The sequence below is a fragment of the Delphinus delphis genome, chromosome 8 (genome assembly GCF_949987515.2).
Source record: "Delphinus delphis chromosome 8, mDelDel1.2, whole genome shotgun sequence".
NCBI lineage: Eukaryota > Metazoa > Chordata > Mammalia > Artiodactyla > Delphinidae > Delphinus > Delphinus delphis.
The window spans coordinates 46,657,226-46,674,094 of record NC_082690.1 but is presented as its reverse complement, the minus strand read 5'-3'; the positions used below and the strand labels follow the sequence as shown (position 1 = coordinate 46,674,094).

Sequence of the window (16,869 nt, the reverse complement as noted above, 5' to 3'; positions counted from 1 at the left end):
GAGAAATTTGGCTAACATACACACATGCCTCATTTTTGCCATGCCCTGTATTTAATACACTAAGAAAATTACGTTTGGAAATGCTCTTCATAGCTTTTCAGCTTCTACTCCCAACTGGTGCGGTTTATTGTTACTAATTAAATTTTGAAGACTGAGATGGCCAAGTCATATCAGTTTCAAAGTGCTTTGGGTGTTGTGAGGACTTATTTTTGAGGATACTACTCTGTTTCCCTCCTAATCATCTTCCCAGCATGACAATATTGAGTTGCTTTACTCTGCTGATACACTGCTTATTCATCTCATTCTAACTTTGTGGGCGGAGACAACAGTGCTATTTAGACATGGTGTTTTAGAAATATGCCAGGGAGATTTTTGTATATGCTGTGATTGATAGAATTTTGTTCAGAGAAGTCTCTAACTTTCTAAACTGTAGGATACCTTTAAAAATAGCCACTTGACGCAGTGGTTGAGGGTCCGCCTGCTGATGCAGGGGACGCGGGTTCGTGCCCCGGTTCGGGAAGATCCCACGTGCCGCGAAGCGGCTGGGCCCGTGAGCCATGGCCGCTGGGCCTGCGCGTCCGGAGCCTGTGCTCTGCAACGGGAGAGGCCACAACAGTGAGAGGCCCGCATACCGCAAAACAAACAAACAAACAAAAAAAGCCACTTGAAAAACCTGAGAGTCAGATGAAAGAAAAACTTAAGGCTATGATTTAAATGAATGAATAAAATGAATGTTTCTTTTTTTCTTAACCATGAGATCTATGTCCCATATGTCTGTATGTCCAATAACCTGCATTTTCAAGATACCGCTTTGGAATATAACCTAGAGTAAGTATACATTTATGTTGTTGGTATTCGTAAATAAAAATGAATATATATGATATATTCATAAAGTAATACTGGAGAAGTAAGCTAAAACTCTGCAGCTGGGCTAATTGCTACTAGCAAAGACTGTGGGAACATTAAGAATGCTATTATGAGAAAGCTTAAGAAAACCTTTGTTCATTTCTTCCCATGCCTTTTAATGACATCTTTTGGAGAAAAAAAAAATTGAGAAGAAAAAACAAAACTTATATTTTCTTTCATGACAATTTCTATAAGAGTAGATGATTATCAGCTTGTGAACATAATTGAGAAACTAAAGTACATGTGAGGATCACATTCTTCATTCTGAAGCTTCCTAGTTCTCTTAGATGCAGGCGTTACGAAAAAGTAAATAAGTTGGAGAGAAATGAAAAACAAGGTGGAGGTTTCTACAAGTACAAACTGTACTCAGATTTGCAGGTACATTATTTTGAGTTTATTTAGGAGGTTCATGGAATACTATCCTTTGGTAGGAGGATTCCGAAGAGGAGTTGTACGTATAAACCAAAATCTCTTTCTCTCTCCATCCATCCATCCAAACAAACTTTTCACATTGGCAATGTAAGAATAATGTGCTTTTAAGGGATGAAGAGTTTGTACAAACATTTCTAGATATCAGTGCCTAAAATTCTGGTTTTGACTTTTAGATAGACTGCCTGCCTGCCTGCATTTTAGGTCATATGGTCCAGATGCATCCTTAAAACTGGCTGTACACAGATTTCCTACAAGCTCTTGACCACATGCAACTAGAATACAAAGCAAAAGAGAGTTTTCCATGATAGATATAACCTCCAGTCTATAAATCTCTTCTCTTTAATCATTTTGGAATCTGTAACTAATAGCTAATACTGGATATAAACTTGATTTTACAGTTGCAGTAGATTTTTTAATTTTATTTTTATTTTTTTTGGCTGCGTTGGGTCTTTGTTGCTGCGCGTGGGCTTTCTCTAGTTGCGGCAAGCGGGGGCTACTCTTCGTTGCGGTGCACAGGCTTCTCATTGCGGTGGCTTCTCTTGTTGCAGGGCATGGGCTCTAGGCACGCAGGCTTCAGCAGTTGTGGCACACGGGCTTAGTAGTTGTGGCTCACGGGCTCTAGAGCGAAGGCTCAGTAGTTGTGGCGCATGGGCTTAGTTGTTTCGCAGCATGTGGGATCTTCCCGGACCAGCGATCGAACTCATGTCCCCTGCATTGGCAGGTGGATTCTTAAGCACTGTGCCACCAGGGAAGTCCCCTAGGTTTTTTATCTGTGTTTATTTTTAATTCATTTTTATTGTTGGAACAAGATTTGATAAGCGCTTAAGTTTCTTCTCATTGCCCTAGACCCATTAGCTGTTGAACAAAGATGACTTTGGATTTAAAAAAAATCAGTAGTGATTTTTAATTCTTTTATCATTCTCTTATCTATGTACCGTTAAAATAACTTTTGAAGGTATTTTGAAAAACTGTGTATCTCAATATCATTATGTTTATTAGTGATAAACTGGATACTGAATCTGTCTTGCTGACTGGGGAGGAAAAAAGAGCACAGAAGATTTCTTAAGGTTACCCAGCACAGCTGAGAGACCTTGATCTGTTGTGTTGCTTTGATGTAATAAGCTGGGGAAGCACAAAAGGAAAAAATCTTTTGTGTGGAATAAGTTTGGAGCAGGTGATTGAAACGTCTTCCACAGTTCATCTGATTTAGAATTCATGCACTCCTCCCGCCCTCCTTTTTTTTTTTTGTAATGCCCACTTTCATTGTGCTTTAAGCCTTTTTAAAATGCTCGTTAGAAAAAAAGTTTAGTTCTGAACCTTTCCTGCCTGAAGAAATGGTAGTCAGTGGGAACTGAGTATGCAGAGAGGAATCTGCAGCTGGATAGAAATAGTGAGAACCAAGGCAGATATGAGCAAAGCCATGCCTAATCACAGAGGTATTTTCTCAAATGAATTCCAGAATGAGCATGTGCCCAAAGAACCGGCAGATGACTTGAGTGTGGGCACACGACACACCATTTGGGAAAACTATCATTCCGTTTTACAGTACATGAGTGAATAGATATCGATACATATGCTGTGTTTAAAACAACCGTAAAGAGAATATATATATCCGACTACTTACTGTTGATGACTGTTTTGTTGTGGATTATGTATTGGGATTGAGTTAGTTCTCAGTGGACACCTCGAACATGTGGAACTCAGCTGGAGGGCAGCTGTTTGCCTTTTGCCTACGGCACAGTGTGGTTTGGTGAAGCAGTGAGTGCTCTCTTACTGGCCACCTTAGTTAGAATTACAATAACCCTCACGCTAATGGTCTTTCTTACCTTCATCAAATGACAAAAATCTGAATTGCAGCGCTGCCATGTGCTGTTTGTATGTGGCCCTGCTGTGACCTCTCTGAAGTAATCTGGAAGCTCTTATTTATTTTTGTAGTGTCTCTGAGGGAAAAACATAATGTCACCCTAAGCCTGGTTCTTATTTGAGGTTAATGGGAATACCACCCTTTGTATGAAAATAACTAACGTACTACAAGTTGTCTACTTATAATAATGAGGTTTCACTTAGGCGACCCGTCTACTTTGCCCTGCTGAAAGCACAATGTTTTTTCAGCTTTAACTTTGCTCTGAGTCCATATAAAACCTTTCTCTGTCCTCCGTGTGCTGAATGACATGGGAGGTATTTTTGTTTTGTTTTCTGAATTGCGAAAGTAAGATGTTTGGCAGCATTAGGGTAAAGAATGGTCCCTTACATAGTTAATGTAAACATATTAGAAAACTGGCTCGTGTAACTTTTTTCTCTCCTCACTTAATGTGTAAACATGTAAGGTTTTTTAAGTTTTTGATTGCAATATTTAGGTGGCTTATTTTCAAGATTTAAAAAATGTGTTTCTTAGATCTGTTTTTCTTTATTAGAATAAATATTTTATAGAAGTTTTGAGGATTATGGAATTTTTTCATCTCTGCTTTTCTTAAATCTGATTCATTATGTACATAGTGAGCTCTTTAACACAGAGACTATATCTTTTTTTATTTTTTAATTCTTTATTGATGTATAGCTGATTTACAATATTGTGTTAGTTTCTGGCATACAACAAAGTGATTCAGTTATACATATACATGTTTATATATATATATATTATATATATATTATATTCTTTTCCATTATAATTTATTACAGGGTATTGAATATAGTTCCCTGTCCTATACAGTAAGACTTTGTTGTTTATCTATTTTATATATAGTAGTTTTAATCTACTAATCCCAAACTTCTAATTTATCCCTCCCCTACCTCCTTTCCCCTTTGGTAACCATAAGTTTTGTTTTCTATGTCTGTGAGTCTCTTTTTGTTTTGTAAATAAGTTCATTTGTATCATATTTTAGATTCCACATATAGGTGATATCATATGATATTTGTCTTTCTCCTTCTGACTTACTTCACTTAGTATGATAATCTCTAGGTCCATCCATGTTGCTGCAGTGGCATTATTTCATTCTTTTTTTATGGCTGAGTAGTATTCCTTTGTGTGTATGTGTGTGTGTGTGTGTGTGTGTGTGTGTGTGTGTGTGTGTATCTCACATCTTTTTTATCCATTCATCTGTCAATGGACATTTAGGCTGCTTCCATGTCCTGGCTATTGTAAATAGTGCTGCAGTGAACATTGGGGTGCATGTGTCTTTTCAAATTATAGTGTTCTCTGGCCCAGGAGTTCTCTGGCCCTGGGTATGCCCAGGAGTGGGATTGCTGGATCATATGGCAACTCTATTTTTAGTTCTTTAAGGAACCCCCATACTGTTTTCCATAGTGGCCATACCAATTTACATTCCCACTAACACTGTAGGAGGGTTCCTTTTTCTCCACACCTTCTCCAGCATTTATTATTTCTAGACTTTTAAATGATGGACATTCTGACCAATGTGAGGTGATACCTCATTGTAGTTTTGATTTGCATTTCAGAGACTTTATCTTAACCCACTATTTTATCTACTATTTTATCATGATTAAGTTGAATGAAATTTGTTAAAGCTGTAATTCTTTAATGGGAGTTTTTAAAGAAATCTTTGAGAGAAATCCATGACAGCTCATGGGCTTTGGAATCACAGCTGGTTGCCAAACCTGGCTCAATCCCATTATTGTCTGTGTCTCTCTAAACCTCTTCTCTGAAGTGGGGATAATAACCCCTACATTACAAGACTATTTTGAGGATCATGTAAAGTGATGTATGTCAAGCACTGAATACAGCATGTGACATATAGGGAGCATTCAGTAACAGCAGCAGTTGATATTATTGTTACACTATTATTTTAATTATTATACTGAACTCTGAAAGATTTTGCCTCACTCCTTTCTTTTTTTAAAATGACACTTACTAAAAATATACATATATATGTATAGGAAGCATTGTGGGGATTATCCCTACCTTGGAAACACAGTAGCTACTAAATCAACATCAGTAAAGATTTTCTAGAGGCAGAGGGATATAATTGAAAGCCTTGAATTTGAAATCAGGTAGTCCTAGCTCTGAGTCTTAGTTCAGCCACTTAAATATTTTGTGATTTTAAGCGAGTAACTTACCTTCTGAGTCCAACTGCCTCATCTTTAAAATGGAAGTGATTAAAAACCTACGTTGAAGAGCTATTATATGATTAGTGGTAATATTTTTAAAAATATACAGTGCCTGGCAGTGTTAGTCAATAGTAGTTCATTATCTAGTTTAATCCTCTACTTTCCTCTTTCTCTATGTTCTCTGGCCCTTTTTATTTTTTTGATTTACCTTTGACTTTAAACTCTCCTATGGTTTCTTTTTGGCTCCTTGCTCTTCCTTTACATATTTATTTCCTTTCTTGTTTGTTTTGATTTGCATTTTTAATGACTTTTAATGACCAACTAATTGACCATAAAATAGAGAGATGGCTATGGGAAAGAAAAGAAGCAGCTGAATATCTTGATAACTTTTAAATATAAGTCATTGGACAACCTTTACTTCCAATAACTGCATTTCCTTTACATGATAATAAGAGAGATGTAAATAAAGTGCTGTGTGTGTTTGGTGATAATGTCTAGTTGGTTTTTATAGTTCCAGTTCAGAGAACATACTTCAGTGAGTATTTTGTTCCATGAATGAATTCACATGGTGATTTTCACTTGACCATTAAATTTTCTTTTAAATTTTTAATAAAGACTGATTTCTTTTCATGTGTAAACCCTTATCTGTAGTCCTTTAAATAGTGAGTTGTAATTTAAAGCTGTGATTTTTTTTTAATTTGCCAGCGGAATTAGAATTGTGTTGTAATAAGGAATGTAATTTACAGGTTATATTACTACATACTGAAATTTTCTATAGTTATATACTTTAAATCCTTTCACTTTTATGGAAGACAAAATACAGCTTACCTACTAACCATAAAAGGACAGGCCATCATATAAGCTGTACTTCCCAGCCACTATCTAACATAGCTGTTTCTACAACTGGAAAATTTCAAGGTTAATATATTGCCAGACTTTGTTTGCTGACCTTGAAGGTATAAATCAAGAACAATGAGCAGTGCAAGGAAGAGACTAGGACCAAGTTGTTGATGTATTTAATATAATTCCCCACATTCAGTTCAGTCAGAGAAAATGCTCTCATTTGCTTATACATATGAGAGTATATACATATACTCTTGAGATTTGTCTCATTATATATTAGTGACAGTTTGCTTTGAAATAATTTTGTTGTACACTGAAAAAGTTTGACTCATGGAATCGCAGAATTTTAGAGTTCTGAAGGATCCTAGAGATTGATCTAACTTCTCTTAAAGATAAAAAGCTTAAGGCTCAAAGAATGGAAGTGACTTGATCAAGTTTATAGTCTTACTCTGGAGACCTCAGACTTCTTCCTTACTAATAGCCTGGTGTTTGTGGCCCTAAATTCCCCATAAGGTGTTTTGTACTTTTCCCGTATTTGTTTTGTCAAGGAAGGGAAACTTAAAAAAAAAAACACTCAGTAAGCAAAACTGCTAATCCAAAACAAAGGGACAGATTATAAAGATGTACTGTATATTATGTGAGATTAGAATTGTATAAGGATTTTTAAAAATTATAAAACAATGCATAGTTATTTAACTTAAGAATCCCACTGCTCAAAAATGATGCATTTTTAAAAGCAAATTAATATTATGATAATGATCTGTTGTGTGTTCAAAGCAAAATATATACATTGCAAATTGTGTAACACTTATTGGTCCAGTGAGAATGACTTCCCCAAGAGGCTACGTAATGGTCTGTGTTTTCAGAAAAGTTGAAAATGCTTATAGAGTCTAAAGTTCAGCCTTTACAAAGTATACGAATGGGAGTACAATTTAGTTTTTTGAAAGATGGTTGCTATAAATAGAAATTAACATTATTATCAAAAACCTTATATAGTATATCAAGAATCTGTCCACATACGGAATTAGATGAAATAGAGATTGCTCTTGGGAACTTTGTGTTCTAAGTAACTTCTGGTGGAGACATAAAGGTATACAGACAACCAAAAAAGCTTTGTCTAAATAGATACTGAGTAATTAAAATAATAATATAATTAGATGTTTTGGTGACTACCTCTTGTAGGGTGAGGTGTAAATATTCTGTCCTAGCATGTTGTGTTGGGATGATTTGTTAATATGCCTGCATTTCTGCTAGACCTCATAAGGGCAACAAGAATCAATATTATCTAGTTTTGTTACCCTAGCACACTGGCAATATAACAAGTACTGAAATAAATTTATAAACAAAGGTAAGAACTTGTGGTTCCTTGTTTGTTCTGTTTTGCTTGAAGATCACGTGGTCTCTTGATAGTCTGGAGCTTATTTACCTCTGTATCTTTTTCCTTTTGACTTTGCTCAGGCATAAAGTGTTAGTAACACATAGATACCAGATAACTTTTTATGAATGGGTGGATGGATAGAAGGCTAAAATATGAATGAAGTACACATGGAGCAAGGAGAAATCTATTGCTTCTTTTCCAGAAAACAGAGACAAGATTTCAGTATTTATTTGCATAATGGAAGGAAGGGGGCTCAGTGAATATGGGGAGGAAACAGATTTGATGAGTAATGAAGGCCAGGCAGCAAAGAGCATCATTGTCTTTGGACACATTCAAGCAGGAGTGGTCAAAGGCACTGGGCAGGGTTAAAGAACATTTAATTGAGTATGTTAAAGAAAAGCAGAAGATTTCTGTTGTAGGAAGTAGTTAAATGCACCATCTGTTTAGGTCTCTAGTAGACTTTAAAATGACTTCAGGATACATGTTTTAACCATTTTGAGGCTTAGATGGTAAAAACAGCCTTCTTTACCAGGTGGTAGTCACATTTTTTATATTTCTGGTTATTTTTAGGTTTTTAAAGTGTTCATATATGGTGATATTGTTTCTTTGTTAGAGCGTTGACAGGGATAGTTTTCATATAATTCTGCATGACATAGTGCTGACAACCATAGTACAGTTTTTCCCTGAAAGTTTTGTAAGCTCTCTAACAGGAATCCATGTATTGTAAATCTATCACTTCCTGAAAAGTCATTCCAGAGAAAACAGTATTTTTCAGCTGAATGAACTTTACTTTCTCATTATTTGTTATACTTTCTGTACACTTGGCTTAAAATGTTCTTTTGGTTTAGTACGTTATGAGATTTCCATTACATGATTACTTTTATTTAACCACCCATATTCTTGGTGCAAATAGATAATAATGAAATTAATTCTATGTTTTCACATAAGTATACTCAGTTTCAAAAAATAAAAATGGTTTCTAAAAGATTCACAAACCAAAAATAGACAAAAGATATGAAAAAGTGGTTAAACCAACTGACCAAAAAACAAACAAAAAGGTTTATAAACCTGTGGGGCTCAATTTCACTCATAAGAAGAATGCAGCTATAATATATCATTTCTTTCATCCACCACATTGGCAAGGATAAAACAGTTTGATAAAACACAGTTTTTGTGGACATAGGGAAACAGCTTATGTAAGGATATGGCTACTTTGATATACTATTGATGGGAGTGTATCAAAATTAAAAATGTACCTATCCCTTGATACAGAGAATTCAGTTTTAAGAATTTACTTCCAGAGATATAGGTAGGCAAGTTTACAAAGTATACTTTGGTATTCAATATATGTAGCATCCACTCTATTCATTGACTGTTTGAAATAAACATGTGTGTGTGTGTAAAGTGTAAAAGAAAAGTATAAAACAATGTCTTTGTTTGGCATGTATCTTTGTACAAATGTACGCACACACGTACAGAATTCTATACAGAGTACCAGAGATCTGGATAGAAGGGAACTTTCCTTTCATTGTATTTTTATCATTCACTTTGAATTTTTGTTTCTATCATGTATATGTATTAATTTGTAAAAAGCCAGTTTTAAGTGTTTTTGAGAAGTAATTTACATGCTCTAAAATTTACCAGTTCAAAATGTCAGTTCCATGGGTTTTTAATATATTTACAGAATTGTACACATATCCATACAGTCTAATTTTGGAACATTTTCATTGCCCCCTGAAGAAACCTTATACCATGAGCAAACTCCCTATTACCCCTCACTCCTCTAGCTCTAGACATCCACCATTCTACTTTCTGTAAGGAGATTTGTCTATTCTAGAATTTCAGATAAATGGTATCATACGACATGTGGTCTTTTGTAACTAGCTTCCTTCACTTAGTGCTTCTGAAGTTCATTCATGTTGTAGCATGCCCTTCATTACTTTTTGAATTAAAAATCAAAGTGAAAATAGCAATTTCAAAATTACTTATCCTGTTTAAGTGTATTGTGCAATGGTTGTGAAATGGGAGGGAATTACAGAGAAATTATTTTTTGTGAGTAGTTACCATTTCTTGAGCATCTGTGATGTACTAGTCACTCTATTAGACTTTATGTATGTTATCTCATTTAATGCTTTCAGTATATGTAATAGATAACATTGTATTGTTTCCACAAATGAGTAAACTGTGGTATGATTATTTTATGTGTTGCTTTAGACATAAAAATGTAAAGTATAAAAATAGATGTGTTCAGATGTATAATTTACAGCTAAAGTTAGAATATAAGTGTAGTAACATTACCACAATGCACAGTGAAAATGTCATTTACTGGCCAGACAGGTCTAATAGAACCTTTTGCAATTATGGAGATGTTCTATATCTGCTTGTCCATTATTGTATCCACTACCACATATGGCTGTTGATTACATGAAATATGGCTAGTGTGGATGAGGAACTGAATTTAATATTAGTTTTTAAAATTAATTTAAATTTAAACAATCACATTCTGCTTCTGGCTATGACATAATAAAGGTAATCCTTACCTTTCCAACTGAAACAGCCAAAATGTGGGCAAAACTTATAAAACAATGGTTTTACAGTCCTGGAATTAGGCACTGAAGGGCAGAGATCCCTGAGAATGGGAAACAAATGAAATGAGTCTATGATGATGCTAGCTTACTGCCTTGAGAAAATTTCCAGGCTTGGATCAAAGAGGAGACATTCATGCAAAGTCTAGAGGACTTTCTGAGTTGAAGAAACAAGAGTGGAGAGTGAGAGGGGAGCCATGCTGGGTGGAGTCTACCGAAGACTAGAGAGGAAAGCATTCAGCTGTTTACTGATTAGGGCATGCACATGAGGAAGATACCCCAGGTCAAAGAAAGAATGACCTGAAAGGATTAGAGGTGCTTAATTGAGTGCTGGCACTCAAGCAGCAGCAGGAATAGTGTCTGTTCCTATCAGCCAGACTGGAAAATCTCAAGATTCATGTGGCATTGGGGAGAGTACACATAAGGGTCTTATCTCAGCAGTGGGGAATAATTAGCCCTAAGTTGAGCACTACTTCACTCCCTCCTAAAATATCTTAAAAGCAAGTCCTTAAAGGATCAGACTGTTTCTAAATAACTGTGACCCAGAACAAAACTCAAGATTTATGGGCATACAAAAATACCCAGCATCCACCAAGGTAAAATTCAGAATGTCTGATATCCAATAAAAATTACCAGGCATGCAATAAGAAACAAGAAAATTTGACCCATAATGAGGAGATAATCAGTCAGTTAAAACCAAATCAAAACTGACAAAGCTGTTAGAATTAGCAGGCAAAGACATTAAAAAAGCGTTGTTACAAGTGAATTCCATAGTTTCAGAAGAGTTAGAGACTTGGAAAACGGGGAAAAAATCCAAATCAAACTTCTAATGATGATAATTAGAGTGTGTAAGATGGAAAATGTACTGGGTGGCATTAATGACATATATATTACAGAAGAAAATATTAGTGAACTTGAAGACCTAATAATAGAAATGATCCAAAATGAAGCACAGAATAAAGAGAATATTTTTTTTACAAAATAAAGAGAGCGTTAGTGAGTTGTGGGACAACTTCAGGTGACCTACTATATATTAATTGGAGTTCCCAAAGGGGAAGGGGAAAGAGAAGAAAATATATTTGATGTAATTATAGTTGAAAAAATTTCAGATTTGATGGAAATTATAAACCCACAGATCCAAGAAACTTAATGAAACCCTTTTAAAAGAAACATGAAGAAGAGTACTCCAAGGCACCTCATAATCAAATTGTAAGAAGACATTTGAAGTGGTACTCATTGAGCCAAATACTGAAATAAAATGATCCATCAACCTAGAAATTGATACCCAGCAAAAATAGCTTTCAAAACAAAGGTCAAAACTATTTTAGACATACATTTTTAAGAAAAAATGTTTAAAATATAGTGGTTTCATAATATAGATAAAAGTATACTAGGTGACAACAATAGCACAGAAGTTGGTGTGGGGGAGAAATGGAAGTATACTATTGTAACAGTCCATATTGTATGTTTAGTGGTATAATATCACTTGAGTGGAGACTGTATCAATTTAAAGATGTTTACTATAAACCCTTTAAACAAAGAAGCCAACAATGGAGAGAAGATGGAATCATTAAAAAAACTGAGTTGATTCAAAAAAGGCAGAAAGGAAGAAAAAAAAAACCAAGAAACTATAGAAAAATAAATAGCAAGATGATAGATTTAATTCTGAACTTACCAATAATCGCATTAAATGTAAACAATCTAAATATGCCAAATGAAGAGGTGGAGATTTTCAGATATGATACAAAAGCAAGAAACAGCAATATGATGCCTAGAGGCAGTGAACTTCAAATATAAATACCAAATCAGTTAAAAGTAAAAGAATGGAAAACTAACAGTAATCAGAAGTTACTGTCAGATGAAATAGATTTCAGATTAAAGACTATCATCAGAGATAAAGAAGGTAATTTCATCATGGTAAGGAAGATGTAATTCTAAATGTTTATGCCCCTAGTAGCAGAGCTTCAAAATACGCCAAGGAAAAACTGATAGAACTGTGAGGAGAGATTGTGGAGATACCTCCATAAATACAGCAGGATATTTTGATAGCTTCTCTCAATAATTGATTGAACAAGTAGACAAATCAATAAAGATTTAGAAGATTGGAACAACATTGTCAAGCAGCTTGACCCTCTGCCCAGCAACAGTTGAATTCACATTTAAAAAAAAATGTACATGGGCTATTTACCAAACATATGGAACATATTCTGGGACATAAAGTAAGTTTTGATAAATCTGGAAATAATCAAGTCATACATATAAAGTATTTTCTGACCATAATAGAATAAATAAGTCAGTAACAACAGAAAGATAGCTGAAAATCCCCAAGTATTTGGAAGCCAAATAACACACTTCTAATTAAGTCATGGATCATAGAAGGGAGCAAAATCAGAAATTAGTATTTTGAATGGAACAAAAATGAATTCCCAACTTATTAAAATTAGGACACACAGCAGATCTAGGGGGAAATTTATAACATTGTACATCTATATCGAAAAAGAAAAAAATCTTAAACCAATGGCCTAAATTCCTACCTTTAAGAAACTAGGGAAAAAAAACCAAAGCAAACAGAAAAAAGGAATTAGTAAAGATTAAATTGAAATCAATGAGGTAGAAAACAGAAAAATAGAGAAAATCAATTAAACAAAAGCTCATTCTTTGATAAAATCAATACAGTTAATAAGTCTATACTCAGACTAATCAAGAAAATAGGATACAAACGGCCAGTAGTGGGAATGAGAGAGGTGATATCACTCCAGATTCTACAAGTATTAAAATAATAATACAGAAATGCTATATGTTATTGATAATGATATGTCCATTATCTTGATTATGTTGATGATTTTAAAGATATATACCTATGTCAAAACAAAATTGTATACATTAAATATGTTAATTATACCTCAATAAAGCTATAAAAAATTTTAAGTAGCCACACATATAAAGAGTAGCTACAGAATTAGACTGTGGAGCAGTATTCTGTAAGTTCCTTAAGGGTTAGAATTGTATTTAAATATCTTCTTTATGGAGCAGGTACAGAGTAAACATTTGACCAATATTTGTTTAATAGAGGAAATGCAAGATACAACTAACAGGGTAGAACATGGATATATCACTTACCTTCTAAGGATCTAAGTTTCCTAATATGAAAAAATATATTACCTGAAGGTTCTTTTAGCTCTAAAATTCTATAATTTGAAACACAGAGAAAATCTTCTTCATTATTTAATAGCAGATTTACATTTATTTGGAAAAACACTCTGTTGAAGTTACAATGTTTAAGAAATTAGCATAATTAATTTTAAAAACTTCGAAAACTGTATGTTACTAAAAATGAAATCCTTTCTTTAGCATCTTTGACATAATACTGACCATCTTTCTGAATAAAATTCAAAAATTTTCCATTGGTTCTCTTGATATGGTCCTCTCGTTTATCCCTTATCTCCTCAGTGTCTCTACTAACAAGTCTGTGCTTCCTTGATCACTTTGTATAAAACAACCACGCCTACTCGCCTGCATTTTATTTCCTTATCCTGCTTTGTTTTGCTCCAAAACTCATCACTGTCTGACATACTATTTCAATATCTTCTCTTACCTCACTAGAAGATAAGTTCCAGCAGGGCAAGGACTTTGTCCATTTTGTATACTGTTGTAAGTTTTAGAATAGTGTCTGGCACATAGTATGTGTTCAGTAAATATTTCTTGAATGAGTTGATCAATTGTACTTTAATATTCCTTACATGTTTCTCCCTGCTTGCACAGATTTTCATATCTTAAATCTCCGCTCTATGAAAGAGGTGAGCTCCAAATATTGGTAATTTGAGAGATTTCAAAAGGTCTACCTGTTTAAAAACAAACTTTTTTCCAAGCTTCTATCTCTGGATGAGGTTTTTATATCTAGCTCACTTCCATGAATAACAAAACAAAATAAAAACAATCTGCCGAATGCCTGACACTTTGCAGCATCGTCTCATTTAATCTTCCCAACAATTCAAAGTGAGGCAATATACTCACTTTAGTGATAAGGGATCTAAGGCTTAGGGAAATTATATAAAGCATCAGAAGTCACATAAAATTAGATTCAAACCTGTATTTGCCTTATTCTAGAGCTTGAGTTTTTAAACATTATGCTCTTTCCCAGTTTCAAAGGTATTATTTGTAAAGATAATCGTTAGTTTAATATGAGCACAGATAGGTTTAGCATATGAGGATAGAGCATAGTAACATTTTGAGGGAAAGGGACTTTGGAGTTTTCTTTGGAGAAAGTAGAGAGTGTGGGAAAGATTTTTGGGACACTTCTAGAGAGGTTTGTGAGTGGAGTCTGCGAGGGGAATAATGACTAGTGCAGAGAAAGAATGAAACATTGAAAAATTGGGAAGGTTGGCATTGCCCAAAGGGGATACAAGGAGAGGAAAATAAAAACTGAGTTTTGTGATCTGGAGCATTGGCTGGCAAATTATAGCCAGTAAACAAACTCACTTGGACTTTATAATTGATTAGTCAATAAATGAAAATTATTCCTCATGCTTTAAGTTACATTTTCAAAATAGTGATATGAACCTTATGCACCATGGATAGGGTATTTTTGAAGGTGCGAGAGAATGGGAGAGGAAAAGAAGGAGAGAGGAGAGGAGGAGAGTGTGTGCATGTTTATTAGATTTTTAAAAATATATTTATTTATTTATGGTTGCGTTGGGTCTTTGTTGCTGCACGCGGGCTTTCTCTAGTTGTGGCGAGCAGGGGCTACTCTTCATTGCAGTGTGTGGGCTTCTCATTGCGGTGGCTTCTCTTGTTGGGAGCATGGGCTCTAGGCATGTGGGCTTCAGTAGTTGTGGCACTCGGGTTTCCGTAGTTGTGGCTCATGGGCTCCAGAGCACAGACTCAGTAGTTGTGGCTCATGGGCTTAGCTGCTCTTCAGCACTTGGGGTCTTCCTGGACCAGGGATTGAACCCATGTCCCCTGCATTGGCTGGTGGATTCTTAACCACTGCTCCACGAGGGAAGTCCCTATTAGATTTTATATACTTTGTATATTAAGAAAGATTTTATATATTTTATATAAGAAATTAATAAAAGTAATATTTGTTTTATAGTAATTGATACCCATCCTTTTTTAAAAAATTCAGTTTATTTAAACTAAAAAAACATGCAGCTCCCCCATTTCTCCTATCCATCACTCCCCTGCTGCCTGCAACCACTACTCTGTTCTCTGTATCTGTGAGTTTGGTTTCTTTTTCTCCTTCTTCCTTCTTTCTTCCTTATCCCTTCTCTCTTCTTCCTCCTTCTTCACCTTCCACATATCAGAGATATTGTATGGTATTTGTCTTTCTCTGACTGAATAAAATAAGTCAGTTTAGTACCCTCGAGGTTCATCCATGTTGTTGCAAATGGCAAGATTTCACTCCTTTTTATGGCTGAATAATATTCCCCCTTTCTCTCTCTCTCTCTCTCTCTCTCTGTGTGTGTGTGTGTGTGTGTGTGTGCACCACAATTTATTTATTCATTCATCCATTGATGGACACTTAGGTTGTTTCCGTATCTTGGCTACTGTAAATAATGCTTCACGTATCTTTTTGAGTTAGTGTTTTCATTGAATTCTTTGGATAAATACTCAGAAGTGGAATTGCTGGATCATATGGTAGTTCTATTTTTACTTTTTTGAGGAGCCTCCATACTGTTTTCCATAGTGGCTGCACCAAGTTACGTTCCCACCAACAGTGCACAAGGGTTCCCTTTTCTCCATATCCTCACCAACACTTGTTATTTCTAGTCTCTTTGGTAATAGCCATTCTAACAAGTGTGAGGTGATATTTCATTGCGGTTTTAATTTGCATTTCCCTGATTCTGAGCATCTTTTCATGAACCTGTTGGCCATCATATGTCTTCTTCGGAAGAATTTAGATCTTCTGCCCATTTTAAAATCAGAATGTTTGTTCTTTTGCTGTTGAGTTCTTTATATATTTTGTTTATTAGCCCCTTATCCGATATGTCATTTGTAATTATTTTCTCCCATTCAGTAGGTTGCCTTTTCATCTTGTTCATGATTTCCTTTACTGTGTAGAGCTTTTTAATTTGATATCGCACTTTATTTTTGCTTTTGTTCCTTTTGCTTTTGGTGTAAGATTTTAAAAAATCACCATGACCTATGCTTACCAACTGTGTTTTCTTCTAGGAGTTTTATGGTTTCAGGCCTTACATTCAAGTCTTTAATCCATTTTGAGTTAATTTTTGTGTGTGCTGTAAGATAGTAGTCCAATTTCATTCTTCTGCATGTGGCCATCCTATTTTCCCAGTACCATTTTTTGAAGAGACTGTTCTATCCCCATTGTATATTCATGGCTCCTTTATCATAAATCAATTGACCGTGTATGCATGGGTTTATTTCTGGGCTCTTTTATTCTGTATCATTCTCTATTCTGTTTATATGCCAATACCATACTGTTTTGATTACTACAGCTTTGAAATGTAGTTTGAAGCCAGGGAGTGTGATGCCCATCCTCTTTTGGGTTGGTAGGTTTATATATTTCTAAGTCATTCAGATTGTATTTATAATGCTTATCTTAAGCCAAGGTGGTAAACCTATCAAGCTCAATTTATAATAGCAAAACTATTACACTTTCCTTAAGTCAACTAGAAATTGTGTTGGAAATAGCTAAACATT

General features: G+C 34.9%; 1 protein-coding gene across 1 annotated transcript in view; it reads left to right on the top strand.

Annotated features, from left to right (window-relative positions):
* Nucleotides 1-16,869, top strand: part of TMEM135 (transmembrane protein 135) — a 256,148-nt gene that overhangs the window by 155,989 nt on the left and 83,290 nt on the right. The window lies entirely within an intron of this gene.